This window comes from Scyliorhinus canicula, chromosome 20 (genome assembly GCF_902713615.1).
Source record: "Scyliorhinus canicula chromosome 20, sScyCan1.1, whole genome shotgun sequence".
Taxonomy (NCBI): domain Eukaryota; kingdom Metazoa; phylum Chordata; class Chondrichthyes; order Carcharhiniformes; family Scyliorhinidae; genus Scyliorhinus; species Scyliorhinus canicula.
The window spans coordinates 31729681-31751448 of NC_052165.1; the positions used below are offsets into that span (position 1 = coordinate 31729681).

Here is a 21768-nt window from a genome sequence, read left to right on the forward strand (position 1 = left end):
GCCGTTTATAATACATCCTGAAAATATATTATCATCTTGCAAATAGGTATTTGGAGAAATCGCTGAAATCCTTCTCAACATAAATGAAGCTGATTTAATCAACACCAGGCAGACAATCAGTTGAACACCTGGCTTGAAATGTCGAAAAGAGGCTCCTAATCATTATACTTCCAATTTGTACTTAATGATTTCTGTAATTATAGAGTGCCTTTTATTCTAATTGGTTTGTAACTGGGTCCTCGGGGCCTGAGCTCCTGCAGGCCGTTGGGCAGACCCCAATCCTCTTTTCATTACCAAGTTCAGATGGAGTACTCAACACAGTGGGAGAAAGCAGAAAGTCTATTGATGTGGAAATCAATCAGTGGAGCAAAACACGTTGTGTGTTTTTTGTAAAATCATTCTTTGACGAGCCTGCAAGGCCAGCATTTGTTGGCCATCTCTAATTCATCATTCATTTCATTACCAAGCAGGTGTGCAGTCGGCCAATGCAACCTCAAGAAACATCTTTTGCCGTCTCTAGGTAGCTGGTTCAGGAAGGTTTATTCTATATCACTTCGGCTTTGCTTAACCCTCGAAGAAGAGGCGTAAGATTGATTCTATGCAACTCGGAGTTCAAGCAATTCATAAATAATGACAATAAATTACATCCGAGATTGAGGTGTGATTGTGTCCTCTGGAAATATGAAAGCATTTACATCAGTGGTCTGCTTTCCCTTCCCACAGCTAGGGTAGCACTCAAGAGGAAAAAGAAACATTACCCATCGAGTTCATTCTGCTGATCCTTGTTCCATTGTGTCAAATTCTGACTGAAAACAAACTTACATTTAGCTGGCACCTTTTATGGAAGTTAAAAAGTCCCAATGCGACATACAGAAGTGTCATTGGTAAGATTTTAAGGTTTATTATTAAAGATGAGATTGCAGAGTACTCGGAAGTGTATGATAAACAAGGACTGTGCGGAGTCTGCATGTTCTCCCCATGTCTGCGGGGGTTTCCTCCGGGTGCTCCGGTTTCCTCCCACAGTCCAAAGTTGTGCGGGTTAGGTGGATTGATCATGCTAAATTGCCCTTAGTGTCCAAAAAGGGTAAGTGGGGGTTATTGGGTTATGGGGATAGGGTGGGCTTGAGTAGGGTGCTCTTTGTAAGGGCTGGTGCAGACTCGATCAGCCGAATGGCCTCCTTCTGCACTGTAAATTATATGACTCTATGACTGAGTCAGCATGGCTTTGTCAAAGGGAGGCATGTCTGACAAATCTGTTAGAGTTCTTTGAGGAGGTAACAAGGAAATTAGACAAAGGAGAACCAGTGGACATGATTTATTTAGATTTCCAGAAGGCCTTTGACAAGGTGCCACATAGGAGACTGTTTAATAAGTTAAGAGTCCATGGTGTTAAGGGTACGATCCTGACATGGATAGAGGATTGGCTGATGAGCAGAAAGCGGAGAGTGGGGATAAAATGGCCTTTTTCAGGATGGCAGCAGTGACTAGTGGTGTGCCTCAGGGGTTGGTGCTGGGACCATAACTTTCCACAACATACATTAATGATCTGGAAGAAGGAACTGAAGGCACTGTTGCTAAGTTTGCAGATGATACAAAGATCAGTAGAGGGACAGGTAGAATTGAGGAAGCAGGGGGGCTGCAGGAAGATTTGGATAGGCTAGGAGAGTGGGCAAAGAAGTGGCAGATGAAATACAATGTGGAAAAGTGTGAGGTTATGCACATTGGAAGGCAGAATGGAGCCACAGACTATTTTCTAAATGGGGAAATGCTTAGGAAATCAGAAGCACAAAGGGACTTGGGAGTCCTTGTTCACTATTCTCTTAAGGTTAATATGCATGTTCAATCGGCACTGAGGAAGGCAAATGCAACATTAGCATTCATGTTGAGAGGGTGAGAATACAAGAGCAGGATTGTGCTTCTGAGGCTGTATAAGGTTCTGGTAAGACCCCTTTTGGAGTATTGTGAGCAGTTTTGGGCCCTGTATCTAAGGAAGGATGTGCTGGCCTTGGAAAGGGTCCAGAGGAGGTTCACAAGAATGATCCCTGGAACGAAGAGCTTGTCGTATGAGGAACAGTTGAGGACTCTAGTTCTGTACTCGTTGGAGTTTAGAAGGATGAGGGGGGATCCTATTGAAACTTACAGGATATTGCGAGGCCTGGATAGAGTGGATGTGGAGAGGATATTTCCACTTGTCGGACAAACTAGAACCAGAGGACACCATCTCAGACGAAAGAGACGATCCTTTAAAACAGAGATAAGGAGGAATTTCTTCAGCCAGAGGGTGGTGAATCTGTGGAATTCTTTGCCGCAGAAGGCTGTGGAGGCCAAATCACTGAGGGTCTTTAAGACAGAAATAAATAGGTTCTTGACTAATAAGGGATCAGGAGTTATGGGGAGAAGGCAGGAGATTGGGGATGAGAAAAATATCAGCCATGATTGAATGATGGAGCAGACTCGATGGGTGAGTGACCTAATTCTGTTCCCATGCCTTATGTCTTATTCGACAAAATCTGACACCTAGTCAAAGATGGTAGTATCTGAAGAAGTGACCAAAGGTTTCGGCAACTGTGAATTTAGAGAACAGTCTGAAAGGGAAAGGGGAAGAGGGTGTGATTTAGGGAAGGAATACCATAATTAGGAAAGATTGGAACAAAGGGTAGGCAATTCAGCCCCTAATTTCCACCATTCAGCTCACTTATGTGGAATATATACCACATCGAAGAATTCAGAGAGTTACCGACAAAAGGTATGACTGCTCCTTCAGACGGCCAGTACAGGCACAAAACAACACCCCCACTGACTCTGACAGGTCAGCTTCCATTTAATGCTCAAATGAGCAGGCGGGACTTCTGTCCTCACTTGGGCAAAAGACACAACTTGGAGAGCTCTCAGCCAATCAGATAGGCCGGCAGCTGTCCTGGCCCTCCAGACACATCGCTATAGTGCTTGGAAGAGGCACTGCAGCAATGTGCCTCTGACTGTGTCCAGACATGGAGGTCAGGCAAGTAGTAGTAGGGGTCCCAGGAGACATCAGATGGATTGCCAGATGGGCAATTGAGTGGCCGGGGGATGTCCAGGTTGGGGGGGGGGGGGGGGGGGGGGGGGGGGGGAGAGGTGGACAATGCATCCAAATGGTCAAGGCTTTGTAGAGGTGAAGGTTAATTGAATTCCTTTTATATTGCAATTTACTTTTTGATTAGTTTTTGTACTTATGCACTAGCACTTAGTGCTCTTTTTATGTTCACACCCAAGTCTCTTTACTGCTGTACAGTGCCAGCATGACTGAAGGTCGAGGTGCCAATGGAACGGTGAGGATTTGTACAAGCGTGAAATTAGCAAGCATTTTTTGAAACATTGGCATCCACATCCTTCCATCTACAAAAAATTGTTCCCTGTACACCCAAGTCTAGGCCATTGACATTGGTCAAGTAAAGCAGTTGACCTAGTATCGAGCCCCAGGGAAAGCCACAGGATACCATCGTCCAGTCCGAAAAACAACCATTCACCACTACTCTGTTTCCTGTCACTGAGCCAACTGTGCATTCCTGCTGCACTATCCCTTTTCTATCAGAATCTTAATTTTATGGCATTATGCCCAACTTTGTCAAATGCCTTTTGGAAGTCTATGTCTATCACATCAACTGTATCACCTTCATCAACCCTCTCTGTTACATTGTACAAAAGCTCAATCAAGATAGTGTGACATGTTTTGCCCCAAACAAATCCATGCTGGCTTTCCTTAATTAATACACATTTGTCCAACTGACAGTTCTGGATTATTTTTCTAAAAAGCCTCTTCAACACCATGTTTAAATCGACTGAATTATCTCCTGTGGCTTTTGCACTTAGACATGAAGTGATTTTAAATTTGACGCAGCATGGAAACATCTACAGATATTTAGGACCTGTATGAACAGGGAAAGCAATGGCAGATCTCCCTAGCCAATTAACTTGAAGAATCCTTACTGGGATTTGCAGTGTCTAAACCAGGAAGCAAATTAGAATGTCAAATTCAATGGAAAATCATGAATGGAAAATAGAATAGAGAGAAGAAAAGACCAATAAAAGAGACAAACAAAAAAGGAAACACATTGTTTACTTCATAAAATTTGTTTAAAAATCCTTAACAAGTCTTAAAGTATGAGCCTCCAGACTTGTAAAGGATCATTTTCGGGGCCACAGTCATTGTGTCCCCTGAACAAAAACATGCTGACTGTTTTTGATTAACCCCTGGCTCTCCAAATGCACATTAATTCTATCCCTCAGAAGTTCCCCACTACTGAGATTAGATTGACTGACCTGTAGTTTATCCCCTCCCCCCTTTTTGATATGATTCTTGATACATAAAGAACTCCACTCGAGACTAGTCATCTGGATGAAGGCGCAGTGGCTCCTCACTTTTTTCTTGCAGGCCCACCTCACTCTCAACGCAGGCCCGCTCCGATTCCTCCCCATGGCCGTCTTCTCATACGGAGTCAGGGGTTCCGGCATCCCACAGCCCGTTTTCTCTCTCTCGGCAGTAATGGGCAATCGTCTCATGCAGGAATGTAAATGAGGATAATGTGATCTGGATTTCTGATGGTCAGCAGTTGATGCCAACTGGGATGTGTGGGCACTGCGCCTAAGCAGGGAAAGGTTCTGATGAGGGGTGACGGGGGTGGGGGGAATGGAGGATGCTGCTGGGAGGTCTGCTGAGGACCTGCAAGGTGGCAGCTTGCGGGTTCCGGCTGACATTCCGTGAGGGTGATGAAAGGGGATGTGCCAAGAGGATACCGGAGGCACTTACCCTGGCTGATCGCAGTAGGTCATTCATATTTTTCTTACATTGTACACCTGTCCACTTCGTCAAGGTGCTGGCACTGACCAGTGCTAACACTGTGTCTCAGGCGGAATTCGTGACCTTGCAGGAGGGCCTCCTGCCAGCCTGCTGGTATATTGCTGCCCACCTCGGCTCCATGACATTTAACAAATGGGTGAGTGCCACCTCTGTAAAACTAGGAGCTGGTTTACTCGCTGCCACCCTCCTGGTTGAATTAGATCAAATGCTGTGGAACTATTCAAATGCAGAGCCCCCTTCAGTGAAGTGCTTCAATGACTCCTGGGTTGGGCGAATCAGACCCTTTCCACCTCAGGCACAGCGTTTTCACATGGGGGAAAATAATTTGAAGTGCCTAAAGATTGTGATCTGGATCGTGTTGCGGGGGCTGGTGCGGGGGGTTGACAGGAATCGCACCAATTTTCTTGCCAAAAATGACACTTAGTCATTTTTTGGGCAAGTTAGCCACCGTTATTTTTTATTTTTTACTCTGCGTCACTCGAAGGTCTCGCAGTGGATTTCCACTTACTCTGGTGCATTCTTTGACATCTAGGTCCATAGTGGAACTTATAGAATTTACAGTGCAGAAGGAGGCCATTCAGCCCATCGAGTCTGCACCGGCTCCTGGAAAGAGCACCCTACCCAAGGTCAACACCTCCACCCTATCCCCACAACCCAGTAACCCCACACACTAAGGGCAATTTGTCATGGCCAATCCACCTAACCTGCACATCTTTGGACTGTGGGAGGAAACCGGAGCACCCGGAGGAAACCCACGCACACACGGGGAGGATGTGCAGACTCCGCACAGACAGTGACCCAAGCTGGGAATCGAACCTGGGACCCTGGAGTTGTGAAGCAATTGTGCTATCCACAATGCTACCATGCTGCCCCTTCTTCAACTTGTTCTTCAATTTTTCTTTTTAGGCACTCTAATTAGGCTCCAGCAGCTCTTAGTCTTTCATATCTTGGGATGTTGTTCTAGGTAAATAGTTTATAATGCTACCTTTCATTTCACTGCTGAATAGGTTCAGTAATGAGGAGCTCAAGACAATCACAATTGTTCGTATTTAACTATTTACCGATTCCAGGTATTGTCACGTATGGAGTTGCTTCTCCATGCAGGTATTCCGGAGTGACTTTTCCGTATCTATTGAAATTGAATGAAATGAAAATCGCTTATTGTCACGAGTAGACTTCAATGAAGTTACTGTGAAAAGCCCCTAGTCGCCACATTCCGGCGCCTGTCCGGGGAGGCTGGTACGGGAATCGAACCGTGCTGCTGGCCTGCTTGGTCTGCTTTAAAAGCCAGCGATTTAGCCTTGTGAGCTAAACCAGTCCCTTACCATGTGGCATTGCACATAATACTGAGGGCGGTGCAATTCTCCAGTCCCACGATAACCCTTGCTCTGTCGAGCACCCTTACATTACAATGCCCGTATGCAGTATTACAGCATCAAGTACAAGATGCATTGCAGCAACTCACCAATACTCCTCCGCGTTTATCTTCCAAACCTTCAATCCTTACCACTGTGAAGGAGAATGACAGCAAACATGTTCCTGCCAAAGCCAAACCCCCATCTTGACTTGGAATGGTATCACCTTTCATTCACTGTCACTGGATTTAAATGCTGGAACTCACAGCTCTGTTGGTGTACCTACATCACATGGACTACAACAGTTCAAGAAGGTAGCTCACCACCACCTTCTGAAGGGCAATTTGGGATAGGTAATAAATGCTGCCCGAGCCAGTGACACACATATCCCAAGAACAAATAAATAAAAAACAAGAACTGATTTAGTAATGGAGCCATAAGTTTAGGGAAACTGGTCACATCATTTTTGGTTCATAAACACAATATGGAAGCAAACCAATAATTTTTCAGAACACATTTTATTGCAGCGTTTGGAAAAGACAGCTTACATATCAGCTTTTCATAAAGCCCTTTGGCAAACTTTTAAAAACATTTTTATACTTTACCTAGCATAGAGAATGAATTCCATCTAACATAACAAGCCAGTCTCATTATCAACGAAAATATGTTTGTTTTGTCATTTGATACAAACATTAGTATAGCTGGGAAACCCAAGGATGGGCAACAGGTCATTCAGCCCCTCCATCATTCTCTGACATCATGGCTGATTTGCACTTCAGCTCCATTTACCTCCATAGCTCCGTATCAATTGGTAACAAGGCACAGGTTCACTCATCCTTCACTCTTTACACTGACAGAGGAGGATAATAACTGGGTTTTATTTACTTCACTTTAAAGGCTTGAAAGAATAAGAAGTGCCACCCAACAAAAGTCACAATATTAAAAACAACACTATATGGAGACACATAAGCCAGGCAAAAAAACATGGCTGCAGAAGACAATCATAATGTGCATAAATATGAATTACTTTTAGGTAAATAAAAGAACATGTCCAGAACTGTACATATTTCTTTATAGAAGGTTCTCCTGCCCTTGTATCTTTATTTTCAACCCTGAGACTCTCACTGATTGAAAATATGCTAATTCTTTGCACCAATGGTGGTTACGGTACGCGATCTGGAACTATGAAATGTGTCTGATCCTCTCATTTGGAACAAAATATAAATTGCTACTTGTTGTCGAGCAGGTCATGCTGTGTGAATTGGGAACTGTTATCGAGTGTTATTATTATGCATCTTCGTATTTAAATCCATTGCTGATGTTATCAGTAAATACTATGACATCACTAGTTGTTGTTACCTGTGTATATTCATATTTTACTGCTGTTCTAATTCTATTACATTATGGTTATTTCAATGTTTAATTAGCTGCTCCCGTTTTTGAGTCCTTACGATATTTTAAACTTCGTTATTTTTTACATGTTAACGGCTAACTTTCACAATGCGCTTCGATGACCTTTTTGTGGTCCAGTTACCACAGGAACAGATGAACAGAGCAAATGAATTTCGGGTCTTCTGATTGGCGAGTGGGCAGAAATGAGCATGTTGTGGAGTATTCCATCCAGAGAACAAAATTGAAACGCATAGAATTATGGAATGAAGCAGGACAGAAGAAGGCCATTCAGCTGATTTGACCAAGCATTTTACAATTATTAATCTATTTGCAAAAGGGTGAAGAAATGGTAGAATTGAAGTAGCCTTTGGTCATTATTTCTTTGCACATATCATTATTTCATTGTAACACGGATGATGCATGTCTCTTGTGCCAGCATGAACAGGAAAGAAAGAGCAAATATGCGTTGAAATAGTGGGTGGGAACATCATTTCAGCAGAGTCCCCTGCAGCTACTGAAGTCAATCGCATTCTTGGGGGGCTGTGTTGTAACAGGTCTCCAGTGTGGCAGCATTCCACACCACCTGTAGAGGGGCTCTTGTACGGGTGTCCCATGTGAGCACCAGAAGTAACTGAGTGCATGCTATCATGACATCACTTGACCCTACAAGCTGATGCAATACATTCTGAAGTTGCCCATGTCCAAATGCAAGAGGACATGGAAAATATCCAGGCTTGGACTGGTGTGTGGCAAGTAACATTCGCACCACATAAGTGGTCAGGCAATCACCATCTCTAACAAGAGAGAATCTAACCGCCATCCCTTGACATTCAATGGCATTACCATCATTGAATCCCCTACTTCGAACATCCTGGGGGTTACAGTTCGAGACTTTTTTATTAGAAAGCCCTCACACCAGCCAACCACTCAGATGGTTACCATGATGCCTCTCTGTGGGAGAGCAGCCAGGAACCAGAAGAGAATCAACCTCTGGAACCGACAACTGTTGATGAGATCAGCCCTGCGACCACAAAGCAAACGCTGCTACTCCCAACCAGTATGACAGTGCCACAGACGATGCTGGAACCAATTAGCAACCGTCCATTTCCAAGAGCATACCAGACAACCAAAAGTGAAATTACTAAAAAAGCACATCCTCATAACAGGAAAAGCCATCTACCGCTACAGAAGACATCGCAACACCCCAGACAATGAAGGAAGAAGACGGGGGTGGGATAGCAATTGGAGACATGCACAATGTTCACGCACACTGCAAGAAACAGGCGGCATGGAAGCACAGTGGTTAGCACTGTTGCTACACAGCGCCAGGGTCCCAGGTTCGGATTCTTGCCTTGGGTCACAGTCTGTCCGGAGTCTGCACGTTCTCCCTATGTCTGCGTGGGTTTCCTCCAGGTGCTCCGGTTTCCTCACACAAGTCCCGAAAGACGTGCTGTTAGATGAATTGGACATTCTGAATTCTCCCTCCATGTGCCTGAACAGGCGCCGGAATGTAACTGCTTTTCGCAGTAACTTAATTGCAGTGTTAATGTAAGCCCACTTGTGACACTAATAAAGATTATTTAAAAAAAGAAACAGATTGGAAAAACAATCAACTACCACCACAACTCCCAAATCAACAAAGAACAGCCAAGGTATGGGAAACAAGGATGAAAATAGACCCAGATGCCAGAACAACCTCAAGTTCTACAGAATTTATCTGCAACAACAAAGACTACCACTCCTCCGACAATAATGCAAATGAGGTATGGCAGTTTTATAAGACATCGGGACTACTTGACTGATGAACTCAGAGACTTGAAGGGGAAAATGGGGTTGTGATAATAATGTAACTACATGGGATAAATCAGAATAACTTGAAATATATTAGATAAAGACTTAGGGAGAGGTATAGTATAAGGGCCTGGCACATACAGGGTTAACATGGGACTGAGTACAGTACTGCCCACACAGTGAGGTAAGAGAACACATGACATACACCTAGGTTTCAGTCCAGTGTTGGACAAAGCTGTGTACACAAGCAAGCAAGGAGGCAGCTCCTGGCTTGAACTCTTTACTGCATGGGCTAGATTTTTCCACCCCACCCACGCAAGAACGCCATGGGTGAGACGCCTACAATGGAAACATCCATTGACCTCGAGCGGGATTCTCTGGTCACCGGGCGAACGCGGCTGGAGAATCCCGCCCTATGCATATAACATAGGTGGGGCGGCCAGTTTAGCTCAGTTGGCTGGACAGTTGGTTCATGATGCAGAGGACGGCCAACTGCACAGGTTCAATTCCTGCATCAGCTAAGGTTACTCATGAAGTCCTCGCCTTCTAAACCTTGCCCCTCGCCTGAGGTGTGGTGATCCTCCGGTGAAATCACTGCCAGTCATCTAAGACTAGGCATCCTTACTTTATAGTTGACCTACTTACTGACTATGAAGACTTCATTAGGACATGTCAAATGGTATCCAATACCCTACAACAGCTGTAATGGCTTAAAAGATGGGACTTTGATGGAAGAGAGGGGATTAGGAAAAATGTAGTAATGGTAAGCTGCAGTTTTTCCAAATAAGGAAGGGAGAAGCCAGGAGAAATTTTTAAATTAGGCTAAAGTTCTTCAAATTGATTTCAGCAGTATCGAGAAGCAATGGAGAGCTGTAATAAGAGCATCAAAAGGTGTGTGAAATAAGAATCAGATCATAATGTTTCTGAGGAGCTAAATTTGCAATGAGTAGAGACAAGTGGGGTATTTGGGAATAATGATTATTCAACCATGCGATGTGAGCATCTCTGTCAATTGGGCAGCATTTATTGCCCATCCCTAATTGCCCTCGAGGTGGTGGTGGTAAACCACCTTCTTGATTACAACTGAATCAGAGGGTGGTTCAGAGCAAACCCCGTTGTTGTAGCCCTGAAGTCACATCGATCAGTCCAGCTAAGGCCATGAGATTTCCTTCCGCAAAGGACATTAACGAACCAGATTGTTTTTTGCGACAATCCAATAATATCATGGTCATCATTACTGGTACTAACTTTTTATTCTAAATTTATTTAACTAATTGAATTTAAATTCTCGAGATGCCCTATTGGGCTTTGAACTCATGTCTCCAGATCATTAGTCCAGGCATCTGGATTACTAATACAGTAATATATGCCACCATATCGCATACTGAAGCAAAATAGTAACCTTTGTTTCTTTTATATTTTACGTTTGACAGAAATTTGCATTGAACAGTGTGATATCTTTAGTGTTGTGGATAATTATAACTTTTGATCTTAACAACATTCCTTCATCTCATTGAATGTTTTCTTTTAGCACTGTAATGAGTATGACCGGGCTCTCAAAATAACCAACTATTATCTAACCATGTTAAGGTACAAAGTAGATTCATTAAAATATCATTAAAAACTTTCTCAAAATTAATCATGTCTCGGTGATTATTTCTGGGAAACTTTCATAGCTCAACTCGCTTAGCATGTGTTCACTGTATACACAGGGCCAGATTACCGGTCCCCCTGTCATTTCTAATATTTTCCCCGCTTCTGGACAATGATAGAAAGATTCAACAAGGTTCGTTAGGTAAGCAAAACAAAGCTTTATTTACGAACTATAATTGCTAGCAGTATGGCTGAAACTTGGAGTCGGAAGGCAGTCAATTACAAACTGCTGGTTCCTTTCCAAGTCTGCGCTATTACAAAAGAATAGGTCGATATTTATACATTATAAAATCAAGATAACGTGAATACAGCTTGGTCAGGCATTTAATCAAAAGTAAAACATAAGTAATATCATTAAACTGGCATCACCTTGCTGACCTTTAGAGGACTCGGGGGTCTCATATCATTATCTTGTCTTTTGATCGCATGTTTAAGAACGGAGCAGACTTGTTTAAGTATCGAAAGAGACGAGTTCTAGCTTATCTTGTGTATTTAGACTGCCCTGAGTTATGGTGACTGAGTTTTATCCGAGTTTAGAGTCAGCCAGTTTTCGGGTCAAGTTGACCTTTTCTGCTTGTATTTGTGCCTTAGGTTATGCAAAGTCAGTTTAAATTTCATTGTACTAAGAAACTTGACTATTTTTCCCATCATGCCATTATTTGCTTCGCACAACACCACACCCCGGCCTTCTGTTTCTCAGCGGCGAGGCGTTTGTTGGTGGCGGGATTCTCTACTCTCACCCCTTGTCAATGGGATCGCCCATTGAAGCCACCCCACGGCGTCGGGAAACCCGTAGTCGGAGATGCGCCGTTGGCGGGAACAGAGAATCCCAACGATTGGCGAATTCCAGCCATAGTATCAGCGGCACCGCGGTTGGCCACTTTGGCATCGCGGCCAAGCCAACATTTGTTGCCCATCTCTCATTACCCTTGAGAAGATGGTGGTGAGACAAATGAGTGGCTTCCTGGACCTTTTCGGAGGATGGTTAAGGGTCAACCACATTGGCACGGAACTGGAATCACATGTAGGCCAGACAAAGTAAAGATGGCAGAATTCTTTCCCTCAAGGGGCAATAGTGAATGGCCATTACAAAGACTCACTTTATATTCCAGATTAATTTACTGAATTCAATTTCAACAGCTGTCAAGTTGGAGTTTGAAACCATGTCCCCAGAAAATTAGCCTGGGCCTCTGGATCACTAGCCCAGTGGCATTATAGCTATGCTTCCATTGCCTTGTGATATATGTACTCCCTATAGGGAAATTCAACCCTGGTATTCCACAATCCTTTAAAACTGAGATGAGGAGGATTTTCTTCAGCCAGAGGGTGGTGAATCTGCGCAACTCATTGCCAGGGAAGTCTGTGGAGACCAAGTCACTGAGTGTCTTTTAGAGAGAGATAGATAGGTTCTTGATTAATAAGGGGACCAGGGCTTATGGGGAGAAGGCAGGAGAATGGGGATGAGAAACATATCAGCCATGATTGAATAGCAGAGCAGACTTGATGGACCGAATGGCCTAATTCTGCTCCTATATCTTATGGTCTTATGGTCTATGGTAGTAGGCAGAGTTACTAACCACTACCAATGAAGAAGTGACCACAAACCCATCTATGTTGGTGTCTGTGCTTCGCATGCAAGCCCCTCCCATCTTACTTCACCTCACAACCACCACCCAACCCGTCCTCCCATTCTATTTCTTTCTCCCTCATGTGCTTATTCGTCAAACAAAAATATACATATTACCAGGGCACAACTTGGAGTTCAGATGGTGAATGGCAAGTCAACCTTCAGCATCCCTCATTTGGCTGTAGTGGGAAGATACAGATCAAAGTCAGATACTTGCCCACAGCAGGAAGAGGGAGGAACATTGGAGATTGTAAGACCAAGGGAATTGATTGACTTCCAACCATTCAATAATAGAGTAACATCGGTAAAGGCTGGAGAATGTGACAGCTGCCAGCTCTCTCAGCTGATGGGTGGTGACAAAAGTCCAAAAAGGAGTGCTTTTCAAATTCAGTAATTGGAGTGCGGAACATTAAATCCTGAGGTATGAAACATTAATCCTCAGCTGTTCACCTGAAATTGGAAATTGGAATGAGACAACTTTACAAGAAATATTCATTTGGTATGATAATCCATGTTACTGTATCAGCTGCTCATGAAGGGAGAACCCAGCCAGACTGATGCAAAATGTGCAAATTACAAGGAACTGGAATCGGTTTGGAAGTCATATGCTTTATTAAGAATTAGAACTAACTTTGCAGCTCTTCATTATGGTTGTTTTCCACAGTTGAACACTACTAATCTTCTCCAGGGGCCTATATGATTTTTATTTATTCATAAAAACACTCAACCTGGAGCACAAGTCCACTTAATCCTCATTTGCATCCATTCTTTATTAGATAAAAACAGTCAATAATTAGGATTACATAATAACTGCAAAACTCTTGTCATTTCCGAAAAGCTATAAGTTGTCGTATGAATCATTAAAATCAAAATAACAGATCAGTGCAAAGCTAAGATTAATATGTACTCAGGAGAGTGAGTTTATGCGAAGGGAGTCTGTTCAAATGAATGAGCTGCATTATAGACCTAGTGGGAGGTCTCTATAAAAAATGCTTTATTCCTGGTGAATCCTGGCACTGTCTACTTGAAATGCAAAAGTAGTAAGAGTCAGGCACTCAATAAGTCCTTAATCACAGGCAAGGCTGTCTGTTTATGTTCAGTGTATGTCAACATGCATCAGCGTATTTGCAAATGCGATTCATTCTGGCAGGTTTAGGTGCGTAATTTTATGGGCCATCAGTGCTTGTAACGAGGCAATATCACCTCTATTGGCCTACATTGGCTGAATTTTTTCTTCGAAAAATATGACAATTCAGACTTCTATAACTCTCACTGTTACATATTCTAATGTGCAAGATAGCTGCTGATAATTACAGTATAAAAATATTCCATCTAAAGTTCAGCATCATCTGTCAATAATCAACAGCAAGCTCACACTAACAAGCAGACAATTTGAAGCCTCAAGTGCTTCATATTTAGCCTGAAGCGTTTATAAATATTGCCCACAGGGCGGTTTACTGCTGTGATATTAGGGTTGATTTACCATCCATGAGGCCGTCCAAAGTGAATTCACCTGTTATTTGTCCAAAGGAAAATGACTTGGGAGCAATTTGCAATATTCCTGCTCTTTTGACTCATGCGCACTGTGGCAAGTCAAGCCCTCACTTAACTGCATCTCAGTGAACAGGGATTTTTCCACCATTGCTTTCCTGATCAGTTTCAACATTCTTAGGAATGACAAACCCCGTCACATCTTGGACTTGGCCACTTGAACAGCTAGGCAAGATCAGTGAGAGCAATCTGAGAAATATTGCTTTTGTGGGCACCACTTATTCAGCTTTTTATTCATTCACGGAACTATGCACATCGCTGGCTGGTCCGAATTTAATTGCCCATCCCTAACTGCCACTGATTGCCCTGGAAATTAGCACTTTGCTCGGCCATTTCAGAGTCAACCAAATTGCCTGGGTCTGGAGTCACATGGAGGCCAGACAGGGTAAAGTTGGCGGATTTCCTTCCTTAAAGGACATCACTGAACCAGTTGGGTTTTTACGACAAGCGACAATGGTTTCATGGTCATCCTTAGACTTTTAATCCAGATTTTTATTGGATTCAAATTTGTTGGGCTCCCAACCCCAGAGCAATACACTGAGTCTCTGGATTGCTAGTCAGATGTAAGCACCACCTGCCTGAGGTCTCCCCTTACTGATGCGATTGATGTTGTACTTGCGCAGTGGTAGTCTACACCCCACCGGCTCTATAACATTGCATATAGTACTGGTATAATTCTGCAACCATTGCTTGCCCAGGTGAATGGCTCACGGAAGGGCAAGTACAGATGCAAGACCCTTTTTCTTGCTACCCAGTGAGATTGGAATCCAACAGCAACTCAGCAAAGACCATGGCCACAGCTCAGTGACAGCCAGATCACTTTTCAGCTTCCACCTCTGAGAATTTAAACATAACTTCCCCCTTCTGAAGCGCTGAGGATTGTGCTTATTGGGACATTGCCTGTCCCACGTTTGTGCTAGTGGTACTACAGTGTGATAAAACATGAACTGAAGTTGCCATATTTCTATTGAGCATAAAGAAAAGACTATAGAAGATAAAGAACAATCATTGGACATTGTTTAATAAGTCTCACAGTCAATTCTTTAAAAACAAATTTGTGAGACAGGCAATAGGTGATGTGGGGTATAAATGAAAATAGATAACCTTGTGCTTTGGTTTAAAAATAATTCATAAAAAATTGGGCTGTGACATGCCTGTGCAAATATTGGGCGGGATTCTCCGAACCCCCCCCCCCCACCGGTTCGGAGAATCGCCGGGGGTTGGCGTGAATCCCGCTCCCGCCGTCCTCCAAATTCTCTGGCCCCCCAAAAATCACCCCGGCGTGAAACGCGCCGCCCGACGCGACGCAATGGGCCCCAGGGCCACCCGAATTCTCTGGGCCGCGATGGGCCGAAGTCCCATCCGTTTAACGAGGGTCCCGCCGGAGTAAATCAAGGTTGATCCCTACCAGCGGGACCCAGCACCGTGGGCGGCCTCCAGAGTCCTTAGGGGGGCGCGGGGCGATCTGGCCCCGGTGGGTGACCCCATGGTGGCCTGGCCCGCGATCAGGTCCCACTGATCTGCGGACATGCCTGTGCCGTGCGGGCACTCTATTCCTTCGCGTCAGCCTTGTACCGATCTGTGATGGCCGACGCGGAGATGTAACCCCCCTGCGCATGCACGGGGATGATGCCAGCAGACGCTGGTGCTCGCGCACATGCGCCAGCTCGTGCCGGCCAGCAGAAGCCCTTTGGCGCCGGTTGGCATGGCGCCAAGCCCCTTCCCACCAGAGGATTCTGCACTTTGGGGCGGCTCGACGCCGGAGTGGTTCCCACCAGTGTTTGCGCCGTTTTTTCCCGCCCCGACGATTTGTGCAGAATCCTGCCCATTGTGTCCTGGCCAGTGTTCATCCATCAGTCAATACCAGTGGCAGAGGATCTGGTCATTATCATCTTGCTGTTTGTGAAATCTTCTTGTGCGGAGTTGGCTCTCACATTTTCTACCTTACACCAGTGACTGCATTCAGGAAGGATTTTCGGAAAATCAAGCATGGTGAACCAAAGAGGTGAAGGATAGTATTAAACTTTAAAAAAAAATTTAGAGTATCCAATTATATTTTTCCAATTAAGGGGCAATTTAGCGTGGCCAATCCACCTACCCTACATCTTTTGGGTTGTGGGGGCGAGACCCACGCAGACACGGGGAGAATGTGCAAACTCCACACGGATAATGACCCAGAGCCGGGTTCGAACCTGGAACCTCGGCGCCGTGAGGCAGCTCAGCGAACCACTGCACCGCCCGAGGATAGTATTAAACTGAAAGAAATGTGGCAAAGATTAGTGGAAAGTGGGCAAGTTTTTAAAAAACAGCAAAGGATGACCAAAAAATAATGTTACATAGGGAGAAGATAAAATTTGAGGGGAAACGAGCAAGTAATATAAAAAAAGATTCCAGAATTTAAAAAAATATATAAAAAGGAAGAGGGAGGCCAAAGTGAACACTGGCCCCTCAGAGAATGAGACTGGGGAAATTATTATGGGGAACCAGAGACACGGATAACATTCCAGAAATACTAAATAATCAAGGGTTTGGGGGGAGGAAATAATTAACAATACAGTCACTCGGGAATTGGGAGAAAAGTACAAGGGAAGCTAATGGGGTGAAAGGCTGATAAATCCTCTGGACCTGATGGGGTTGGGTCCCAGAGACAGTAGATGGACTGGTGGTAATAGAGTCATAGAGCCCTTTGACCCAGCTTGTCCATGCCGTCCAGTTTCTGTCACTAAGCTAGTCCCACTTGCCCTCATCTGGCCCATATCCCTCTATACAGGGTTTGCTGAATACAGGGTGTAATGAACTCCAATTGGCTTTATTAGTTGACCAATTGAAGTATGAGCTCTCTCAATGATAGCTCATTGAGGGGGCCCATATAATCACTGTGTAGGCTTTGTGAGCAGTCTTAAGTTGACTGGACTGCTAGCAGCACTGTTTGTAGCTGCTCCTGTAATATCGTTATTGTAAATAAACATTGGTGTGGTGACGGAACTCCTGCCTCCCGTGGATTACTACAGTGGCGACGAGGTAAACTACGAATTTTGCGGAGACCAGCTGCCGCACTCGGAGGGTAAGCCTTGCCATTTTAAAAATGCCGTTTTTTGGGAGGTTAGAGGCATTCGACCCGGCTATTGAGGACTGGTCCCAGTATGTGGAGAGAATGTGTTACTTCTTCAAGGCAAATGATATACTGACGGACAAAAGGAGACGGCTTATCCTGCTGTCGGCGTGCGGACCTTCCGCTTTCGCCATTATACGTAGTCTGACTTATCCCGATGCGCCGGACACGAAAACTTTCCAAGAAGTAACGGAATTGGTGAAAGAGCACTACGACCCAAAACCACCCCTCATTTTGCGTAGGTACAGATTCTACACAACGAAGCGGGAAGACAGGGAGTCAGTCACAAATTTCTTGACCCGCCTGAGAAGGCTGGCGGAAAAATGTGAGTTCGGCCCGACGCTAAATGAAATGCTTCGGGACCGGTTAGTGTGTGGTATAAACGACCTCACAATACAGAAACGCCTGTTGGCGGAAACGGAGCTAGACTGCAGGCAGGCGTTACAGCTCGCACTGTCCCTAGAAAAGGCAGCAAGTGGGGCGCAGGAACTACAGGGCACGCCAATGGAGGTAGATACCTGTGAGAGGGACTACCACAACGGGTCCTGCTACCAGATAGCCGCTCTCAGGAAAAACCTGAGGAATAGAGAGAAAAAGGAAAACCCCAGAACTGCCCCCAAGTCTGCCAGGACTAACTGGAGACAGAGGGAAGTACCGGCTGAGGCTCCCCCAACAGAGAAGGACCGTTTCTGGCACCAGACAGAGTGGGGTAACAACGACAGAAACCCTAGAAGGTGGCGACAAAAGAGGAATAGCAGGTGGGGACGCAGGGAAGTACACAACCTAGACACCCCATCCTCCTCCGAAGGGGAACAATTATATAATATTACAACGAAGAAAGCAGAACCCATTAGGATTACCCCATGGGTGAACGGGCGGCCGACAATAATGGAAATAGACACGGGTGCGGCCGTATCAGTAATGGGAGTGGCAGCATTTAGAAAAATCAAAGATGGACTCCAGCCATTAACCCTAACAAAAACATCGACGAAACTTAAAACCTACACGGGGGAACCCCTGGAAGTTCTAGGCACGACTCATGTACCTGTGGAATATGAGAAACAATTGCTCAGATTACCGTTGACAATAGTAGAGGGCTCCGGACCGAGCTTCATTGGACGGAACTGGCTGAAAGAACTAAAATTAGATTGGATGAAAAATTTCCAGAGTGGAAGCGGGCAGTTGAGTGGAGTACTCCAAAAATACCCGGAGGTCTTCCAGGAAGGTTTGGGGGAAATCATAGGCGCCAAAGCAACTTTGCACGTAGACCCAGAAGCCCTTCCGAAATTTTGTAAGGCCAGGCCGGTACCTTTTGCATTAAGAAAGAAAGTAGATGACGAAATAGAAAGGTTACGGCGCGACGGCATTATCAGACCAGTACAGTTCTCGGAATGGGCAGCGCCGGTGGTACCAATTTTGAAGCCAGACGGCTCGATACGTCTCTGTGGAGATTTCAAACAGACAGTAAACAAATACGCACTGCTGGACAAATACCCAATCCCGAAAATAAACGACCTATATGCCAAATTGGCAGATGGGCTTTTGTTCACGAAACTAGACATGAGCCACGCCTACCTGCAGTTAAAACTGGACAAGGGCTCCCAGAAGTCCGCTACGATCAACACCCTGAAGGGCCTTTTTCGTTATACTAGGCTACCTTTTGGAGTGTCATCAGCCTGCGCTATATTCCAGTGTACGATGGAAAATATTCTGCAGGGACTACCGCAGGTGGCGATTTATTTGGACGATGTCTTAATCACGGGTAGGACAAACAGGGAACACTTAAGGAACCTGGAGGAAGTGCTCAGGCGTTTCGGAAAGGCAGGCGTACGGCTAAAAAGGGAAAAATGTGTTTTTCTGGCACCACAAGTGACATACCTGGGATATAAAGTAGACGAGTCAGGCTTTATCCATTAGAAGACAGAGTAAGGGCAATAAAAGAAGCCCCAGCTCCCACCACGGTCCAGGAGTTATGATCATTTCTAGGGTTGGTAACCTATTATGGAAAGTTTATTGAAAATAGGGCATCCATCCTAGAACCCCTCCACCAGCTACTAAAAAAGGGGCAAGAATGGAAATGGACCCAAGGAAGGAGTTGGTGGTCACTTGTGATGCATCCCCCTGCGGGGTAGGTGCCGTCTTAGCCCATAGAGGAATGAATGTGGAGGAACGGCCAATAGCCTATGCTTCGAGGACCTTGGCAATGGCTGAGAGGAAGTACGCCCAAATCGAGAAGGAAGGACTGGCGGTGATATTCACAGTAAAAAAATTTCACCAGTATCTGTACGGGCGGAAATTCACCATAGTGACGGACCATAAGCCGTTATTAGGGTTATTAAAAGAAGACAAGTCAATACCCCCGATTGCATCAGCTCGAATCCAACGCTGGGCGTTGCTACTGGCGGCATAACAATACGTTCTGGAGCACAGACTGGGAACACGAGTAGCACATGCAGATGCTTTGAGCAGACTTCCCCTCCCGGACACTCCGCCGCAAATACCAAAAGCAGAGGAGACAGTAATGACTCTAAATTTTTTGGACACTCTACCAGTAGACGCACAACATATTCGGTTGTGGACACAAAAAGACCCAGTTTTAGCCAAGATGAAGCATTTACTGCTAACAGGGGAACTGGAAAGACCAGTGGAGCCCCAGATACACCCATACTGGAGCAGAAGGGACCAAATAACCGTAGAAGATCGGTATCCTATTATGGGGAGCCCGGGTAATCGTCCCAGCTCAGGGCCGTCAGGCAATCTTAACTGAGTTACATCACGGACACCCAGGGGTGTCTAAAATGAAGATGCTAGCTCGAAGCTACGTTTGGTGGCCAGGATTGGACACAGACATAGCAGCCTTGGTGCGTTGGTGCCAGGAGTGCCAACAGGGGCAAAGAGTGCCACCAGAGGCGCCATTGCACCCGTGGGAATGGCCAGGCAGACCGTGGACCCGCCTGCATATTGACCACGCCGGCCCTTTCATGGGCTCAATGTTTTTGGTGATAGTGGACGCCCACTCCAAATGGTTGGACGTCCACCGGGTAAACACGGCAAGCACAGCATCGACAATTGAAAAGCTCAGGGCCTCGTTTGCAACACATGGACTTCCGGAGGTCTTGGTGTCGGACAAAGGAACGGCATTCACAAGTGGGGAATTTGGAAAATTCCTGAAGGAAAACGGAGTCCGTCACATCAAAATGGCCCCTTACCATCCAGCGACCAACGGCCTGGCAGAGAGAGCGGTCCAGACACTTAAAGCGGGACTCAAGAAGCAGCCGGCAGCGTCAATAGACACAAAGCACTCCCGCTGGCTGTTTGATTACAGGACCACACCGCATTCCACAACGGGCACACCGCCAGCTGAACTCTTAATGGGAAGGCGGCTGCGAACGAGGCTGAGCCTCCTTTTCCCAAATTTAACTGTGAAAGTGGAGAAACAACAGGAGGCCCAACGCAGGGGGCATGATAATAGTCGGCAGCAGAGACATTTCCAGGTGGGGGCACTGGTTTGGGTCAAGAATTATGGAAGTGGCCCAACGTGGGTCAAAGGCATGGTAGAGTCCCAAACAGGGCCCATATCCTATGAGGTTTCAATAGGAGGTAAGGTGCTGAAGAAACACCTAGACCAAATAAGGGTAGCGGAACCACACCTGGAGGCAGGCGAAGCAGGACCGCCTCATGCTGGGATAGCCCAGACGGAATGGATACCCACACCCCAGCCCCGATCAATTTCTCCAGACCCCGTCATCCAGTCATCAGAGTCGGAGATGGACACACTCGACGAGGCCACCGCGACACCTCTCCCCGAGGAGGAGGAAGAACAACTTCCAAGGAGGTCGTCAAGGAAAAGACGGGCACCTATAAGGTACACCCCGCCCACTTCGGAAAACGACCCGGCGGACGACACAGAGGTGACAGACCCAGACATGAGGAGCAGGAAGAAGCTCAGAGGAATGCCAGCTGGCAGGAATTCCTCGGACCTTGGGGGGGAGGGGTGTAATGAACTCCAATTAGCTTTATTGGTTGGCCAATTGGAGTATGAGCTCCCTCAATGATAACTCATTGAGGGGGCCCATATAATCACCTGTGTAGGCTTTGTGAGCAGTCTTAAGTTGACTGGACTGCTAGCAGCATTGTTTGTAGCTGCTCCTGTAATATCGTTATTGTAAATAAATATTGGTGTGGTGACGGAACTCCTGCCTCCCGTGGATTACTACAGGGTTAAAGGCAGGGGGCGCAATTCTCCGCAAATGCGGAGAGTCGTAAAGGCTGCCGTGAAACTGGCCGTGTTTCACGGCAGCCTCCGCGCCCCCTCCCGGGACCCGATTCTCCCCCCCCGGTCGGGGCTAGCGGCACAGGTCGCGGCTCCGTGAAGAACGGCATCGCGGGCTTAGCGACCGTCGCTAAGCCCGCGCGCCAAGCGTCACGGCGGCTGACGCGCACGATGACG

General features: G+C 45.8%; 1 pseudogene; it reads left to right on the forward strand.

Moving 5' to 3' along the window:
* The first annotated feature begins 18191 nt into the window (after positions 1–18191).
* LOC119955021 lies at positions 18192–20896 on the forward strand (annotated as a pseudogene).
* The last annotated feature ends 872 nt before the right edge of the window (positions 20897–21768 follow it).